The sequence below is a fragment of the Giraffa tippelskirchi genome, chromosome 1 (assembly GCF_054371585.1).
Source record: "Giraffa tippelskirchi isolate mGirTip1 chromosome 1, T2T-mGirTip1v1.2.pri, whole genome shotgun sequence".
NCBI lineage: Eukaryota > Metazoa > Chordata > Mammalia > Artiodactyla > Giraffidae > Giraffa > Giraffa tippelskirchi.
In genome coordinates, this window is record NC_137275.1 from 160671886 (window position 1) to 160679250 (window position 7365).

Below are 7365 nucleotides of genomic sequence, written 5' to 3' on the forward strand. Positions count from 1 at the left end.
ATCTTTTTTTTTTTTAAATAAATTTATTTATTTTAGTTGGGGGCTAATTACTTTACAATATTGTAATAGTTTTTGCCATACATTGACATGAATCAGCCATGAGTTTACATATGTTCCCCTTCCTGGACCCCCCACCCACCTCCCTCCCCATCCCATCCCTCTGGGTCATCCCATTGCCCCGGCCCTGAAACTTTGTCTCATGCATCGAACATGGAATGGTGTTCTGTTTCACATATGATAATATACATGTTTCAATGCTATTCTCCCAGAGTGTCCCACCCTCACCTTCTCCCTCAGAGTCCATAAAATTGTTCTATGCATCTGTGTCTCTTATTCTGTCTCGCATATAGGGTTATCGTTACCATCTTTCAAATTCCATATATATGCATTAGTATACTGTATTGGTGTTTTTCTTTCTGGCTTACTTCACTCAGTATAATGGGCTCCAGTTTCATCCATCTCAGTAGAACCGATTCAAATGTATTTTTTTTAATGGCTGAGTAATAATCCATTGTGTATATGTACCACAGCTTCCTTATCCATTCGTCTGCTGATGGACATCTAGGTTGCTTCCATGTCCTGGCTATTGTAAACAGTGCTGCGATGAACATTGGGGTACACGCGTCTCTTTCAATTCTGGTTTCTTCGGTGTGTATGCCCAGCAGTGGGATTGCTGGATCATATGGCAGTTCTATTCCCAGTTTTTTAAGGAATCTCCACACTGTTGTCCATAGTGGCTGTACTAGTTTGCATTCCCACCAACAGTGTAAGAGGGTTCCCTTTTCTCCACACTCTCTCCAGCATTTAATGCTTGTAGACTTTTGGATAGCAGCCATTCTGACTGGTGTGAAATGATACCTCATTGTGGTTTTGATTTGCATTTCTCTAATAATGAGCGATGTTGAGCATCTTTTCATGTGTTTGTTAGCCATCTGTATGTCTTCTTTGGAGAAATGTCTGTTTAGTTCTTTGGCCCATTTTTTGATTGGGTCGTTTATTTTTCTGGAATTCAGCTGCAGGAGTTGCTTGTATATTTTTGAGATTAATTGTTTGTCTGTTGCTTCATTTGCTATTATTTTCTCCCATTCTAAAGGCTGTCTTTTCACCTTGCTTATAGTTTCCTTTGTTGTACAAAAGCTTTTAATTTTAATTAGGTCCCATATGTTTATTTTTGCTTTTATTTCCAATATTCTGGGAGGTGGGTCATGGAGGATCCTGCTGTGATTTATGTCGGAGAGTGTTTTGCCTATGTTTTCCTCTAGGAGTTTTATAGTTTCTGGTCTTACGTTTAGATCTTTAATCCATTTTGAGTTTATTTTTGTGTATGGTGTTAGGAAGTCTTCTAGTTTCATTCTTTTACAAGTGGTTGACCAGTTTTCCCAGCACCACTTATTAAAGAGATTGTCTTTTCTCCATTGTATATTCTTGCCTCCTTTGTCAAAGATAAGGTGTCCATAGGTGCGTGGGTTTATCTCTGGGCTTTCTATTTTGTTCCATTGATCTATATTTCTATCTTTGTGCCAGTACCATACTGTCTTGATGACTGTGGCTTTGTAGTAGAGCCTGAAGTCAGGCAGGTTGATTCCTCCAGTTCCATTCTTCTTCCTCAATATTGCTTTGGCTATTCGAGGTTTCTTATATTTCCATACAAATTGTGAGATGATTTGTTCTAGTTCTGTGAAAAATACCATTGGTAGCTTGATAGGGATTGCATTGAATCTATAGATTGCTTTGGGTAGTATACTCATTTTCACTATATTAATTCTTCCAATCCATGAACACGGTATATTTCTCCATCTGTTTGTGTCCTCTTTGATTTCTTTCATCAGTGTTTTATAGTTTTCTATATATAAGTCTTTTGTTTCTTTAGGTAGATATATTCCTAAGTATTTTATTCTTTTTGTTGCAATGGTGAATGGTATTGTTTCCTTCATTTCTCTTTCTGTTTTCTCATTATTGGAGTATAGGAATGCAAGGGATTTCTGTGTGTTAATTTTATATCCTGCAACTTTACTATATTCATTGATTAACTCTAGTAATTTTCTAGTAGAGTCTTTAGGGTTTTCTATGTAGAGGATCATGTCATCTGCAAACAGTGAGAGTTTTACTTCTTCTTTTCCTATCTGTATTCCTTTTATTTCTTTTTCAGCTCTGATTGCTGGTGCCAAAACTTCCAAAACTATGTTGAATAGTAGTGGTGAAAGTGGGCATCCTTGCCTTGTTCCTGACTTTAGGGGAAATGCTTTCAATTTTTCACCATTGAGGATAATGTTTGCTGTGGGTTTGTCATATATAGCTTTTATTATGTTGAGGTATGTTCCTTCTATTCCTGCTTTCTGGAGGGTTTTTATCATAAATGGATGCTGAATTTTGTCAAAGGCTTTTTCTGCCTCTATTGAGATAACCATATGGTTTTTTTCTTTCAATTTGTTAATGTGGTGTATTACATTGATTGATTTGCGGATGTTAAAAAAACCTTGCATTCCTGGGATAAAGCCCACTTGGTCATGATGTATGATCTTTTTAATATGATGTTGGATTCTGTTTGCTAGAATTTTATTAAGGATTTTTGCATCTATGTTCACCAGTGATATTGGCCTGTAGTTTTCCTTTTTTGTGACATCTTTTTCTGGTTTTGGAATTAGGGTGATGGTGGCCTCATAGAATGAGTTTGGAAGTTTACCATCTTCTGCAATTTTCTGGAAGAGTTTGAGTAGGATAGGTGTTAGCTCTTCTCTAAATTTTTGGTAGAATTCCGCTGTGAAGCCGTCTGGTCCTGGGCTTTTGTTTGCTGAAAGATTTCTGATTACAGTTTCGATTTCCGTGCTTGTGATGGGTCTGTTAAGATCTTCTATTTCTTCCTGGTTCAGTTTTGGAAAGTTATACTTTTCTAAGAATTTGTCCATTTCTTCCAAGTTGTCCATTTTATTGGCATATAGCTGTTGGTAGTAGTCTCTTATGATCCTTTGTATTTCTGTGGAGTCTGTTGTGATCTCTCCATTTTCATCTCTAATTTTGTTGATCTGATTCTTCTCCTTTTGTTTCTTGATGAGTCTGGCTAATGGCTTGTCAATTTTGTTTATCTTCTCGAAAAACCAGCTTTTAGTTTTGTTGATTTTTGCTATGGTCTCTTTTGTTTCTTTTGCATTTATTTCTGCCCTAATTTTTAAGATTTCTTTCCTTCTACTGACCCTGGGGTTCTTCATTTCTTCCTTCTCTAGTTGCTTTAGGTGTAGAGTTAGTTGATTTATTTGATTTTTTTCTTGTTTCTTGAGGTACGCCTGTATTGCTATGAACCTTCCCCTTAGTATTGCTTTTACAGTGTCCCATAGGTTTTGGGTTGTCGTGTTTTCATTTTCATTCGCTTCTATGCATAATTTGATTTCTTTTTTGATTTCTTCTGTGATTTGTTGGTTATTCAGAAGCGTGTTGTTTAGCCTCCATATGTTGGAATTTTTAATAGTTTTTTTCCTGTAATTGAGGTCTAATCTTACTGCATTGTGGTCAGAGAAGATGGCTGGGATGATTTCAATTTTTTTGAATTTACCAAGGCTAGATTTATGGCCCAGGATGTGATCTATCCTGGAGAAAGTTCCATGTGCACTTGAGAAAAAGGTAAAATTGATTGTTTTGGGGTGGAAAGTCCTGTAAATATCAATTAAATCTAATTTGTCTATTGTATCATTTAAAGTTTGTGTTTCCTTGTTAATTTTCTGTTTAGTTGATCTATCCATATGCGTGAGTGGAGTATTAAAGTCTCCCACTATTATTGTGTTATTGTTAATTTCCCCTTTCATACTTGTTAGTATTTGCCTTATATATTGTGGTGCTCCTACGTTGGGTGCATATATATTTATGATTGTTACGTCTTCTTCTTGGATTGATCCTTTGATCTTTATGTAGTGTCCTTCTTTGTCCCTTTTCACATCATTTATTTTAAAGTCTATTTTATCTGAAATGAGTATTGCGACTCCTGCTTTCTTTTGGTCTCCGTTTGCATGAAATATGTTTTTCCATCCCTTCACTTTCAGCCTGTGTGTGTCCCTAGTTTTGAGGTGGGTCTCTTGTAGACAGCATATATAGGGGTCTTGTTTTTGTATCCATTCAGCCAGCCTTTGTCTTTTGGTTGGGGCATTCAACCCATTTACATTTAAGGTAATTATTGATAAGTATGATCCCGTTGCCATTTACTTTGTTGTTTTGAGTTCGTGTTGAAACATCCTTTCTGTGTTTCCTGTTTAGAGAAGATCCTTTAGCATTTGTTGGAGAGCTGGTTTGGTGGTGCTGAATTCCCTCAGCTCTTGCTTGTCTGTAAAGCTTTTGAATTCTCCTTCATATCTGAATGCGATCCTTGCTGGGTACAGTAATCTGGGTTGTAGATTATTCTCTTTCATTACTTTAAGTATGTCCTGCCATTCCCTTCTAGCCTGAAGGGTTTCTATTGAAAGATCAGCTGTTATCCTTATGGGGATCCCCTTGTGTGTTATTTGTTGCTTTTCCCTTGCTGCTTTTAATATTTGTTCTTTGTGTTTGATCTTTGTTAATTTGATTAATATGTGTCTTGGGGTGTTTCGCCTTGGGTTTATCCTGTTTGGAACTCTCTGGGTTTCTTGGACTTCTGTGACTATTTCTTTCCTCATTTTAGGGAAATTTTCAACTATTATCTCCTCGAGTATTTTTTCATGGCCTTTCCTTTTATCTTCTTCTTCTGGGACTCCTATGATTCGAATGTTGGGGCGTTTCATATTGTCCCAGAGGTCCCTGAGGTTTCCCTCATTTCTTTTGATTCTTTTTTCTTTTTTCCTCTCTGCTTCGTTTATTTCCATCATTCTATCTTCTACCTCACTTATCCTATCTTCTGCCTCCGTTATTCTACTGTTGGTTCCCTCCAGAGTGTCTTTTATCTCCTTTATTTCATTATTCATTCTATATTGACTCCTTTTTATTTCTTCTAAGTCCTTGATAAACATTTCTTGCATCTTCTCAATCCTTGTCTCCAGGCTATTTATCTGTAACTCCATTTTGCTTTCAAGATTTTGGATCATTTTTATTATCATTATTCTAAATTCTTTTTCAGATAGATTCCCTATCTCCTCCTCTTTTGTTTGGTTTGGTGGGCATTTCTCATTTTCCTTTACTTGCTGAGTATTTCTCTGCCTTTTCATCTTGTTTAGATTGCTGTGTTAGGCGTGGCCCTTCTGTATTCTGGTAGTATGAGGTTCCTCTTTATTGTGGAGGTTCCTCACTGTGGGTGGGGTTGGACAGGTGGCTTGTCAAGGCTTCCTGGTTGGGGGAGCTTGTGTCGGTGTTCTGGTGGGTGGAGCTACTTGAATCTTTTGGAGAATTGTTTATAGCCTAAGTGGTTCTCCCTAAAATGATTTGTTGTATAATAAATCAAAGTTTGGACCAATATATGAAAACTTATAATACACATATAGCCTCCGTAGCCAGGATAATCACTGCCTCAAAAAGTGCAAACAGCAGATAATCCAAAATTAGGTGTATTCTTGGGTTCCCGGGTGGCTCAGACGGTAAAGAATCTGCCTGCAATGCAGGAGACCCAGGTCCGATCCCTGGGTTGGGAAGATCCCCTGTAAAAGGAAATGGCAACCCACTCCAGTATTCTTGCCTGGAAAATTGCATGGAGAGAGGAGCCTAGCAGGCTACAGACCATGGGGTTTTGAATAGTCAGAACCAACTGAGTGACTAACACACTTGGTCCAGCAAATGACTTAAGTCATTCCTAGCTTCAGTTTCTTCACCTCTAAAATGGCAGGGTTGAAATATTGGCTCCCCATAGTCACTTCCAGCTTTAGGACAGTACAAACTATGGATAAGCAAGAAATGCCCAGTAGATTAGTAGGTCCAGGAAGTCAGAACTGTGTCTACTTTTTTTTTTTTTTGCTGTAATGTTCTCCTGATAACTTAGAACAGTGTGTGATATTTAGTGGGCACCCAGGAAATATTTGTTAAATGAATGAAAGATGAATGTATCAGGTAGCTTTTGCGTTTGTTGGAGATTCTTGTTATCAACCCAATAGTCATTCCTCCTTCCTTCTTTGGAATAGAAGTCTGCTACCCTCCTCTACTTCCCTAAGTTTCAGGGGATATGCTCTCAGGACCCAGTGCTGAAAAGTGGCACTGGCCAGTCCTAGTGATTCCACATTTTTCTGCCTGTGATTTGATTGGATTAAGCATGGTTGTGAGATTTAATTTTGGCTGTAATGATAAGCTAGGGAAAAATTACTTCAGGACTCTAGGAAAGTTTCCCCATTGATAAGAAGGGACTCCAGGAATAAAGCAAAATCCCCGTTGTCGTCATGTCTACTTGACCTCCTGGGACAACTGCAACCAACTTGTTAATACAATCATGAGGGAGTCCGTTGAGAACAAGCTGAGAAGTCTGGAGCGACAGAGCAGAAATATGGAAAGAATTTGAGTCCATGATGACAGCGTTCAAGCCCTGAGGAAACTAACTTCTGGATTTTTGAAAAAGTGAAACAATAAACTATGATTTAGACAGTCAAGTTTTTTGTTACATGCAGTCAAAATCATCCTAATAATATGTCACTTTTATAGTTATTATATAGATAACTTTGGTGAGAATGAAGAGTCCTTTATTGCTTATAAGTTAGAGCTTAATGGGTAGAAAATAAAAATGCGTTTTTATTATCCTTTCTCATGTTATGGAAAAATGTAAAAAGCAAAAACTTCCCTATTCCTTAGATAGGGAAAGTCTAATATTAATAACAAAAAAAGTCTACCTATTTCAAATTTTATAAACAATGTAGAGATATTACAAAACTGGGAGGCTTTAAAAATGATTATGGGGGCTAGATATAGTAGAATATTTCCACTTTCAAATGGGTTAACACTTGTAATTGGTGACATTTTTTTGTTTTGTTTTACTTCAGTTTTCCTTTAATGTTGTAGGCAAAAGTTCTCTGCTCCATATTTTATGTAAAATTCATGGCAAGAACCCGATGTTACCATTAATAACTGAATTAATAAAATACAGGCAAATCAGCCACAGCTGTGTCAGTATCTTTAAAATAGAGAACTGTCAATTATGTACCTGGTGTCCCACCCATAACAAGAAGTTAGGTGCTGAGGCAAGCTTGCTAGAAGTTCAGACCTCTGCATGATTAGCTGTCATATTATGGGAGTACATTATAGGATTAGCTAAGGATAAACTATTATTAGACCTGTCAATATTGGTTAATTGCTGGATGCATCTCGTCTCTGCCTCAGCACAGAATCTCTCTCTCTTTTGAGCCCAAACAGACACACACACACAGACACACACACACAGACACACGCACACACACACACACCCCTTGGGTCATAGTAATGGCAGTTGCTTGT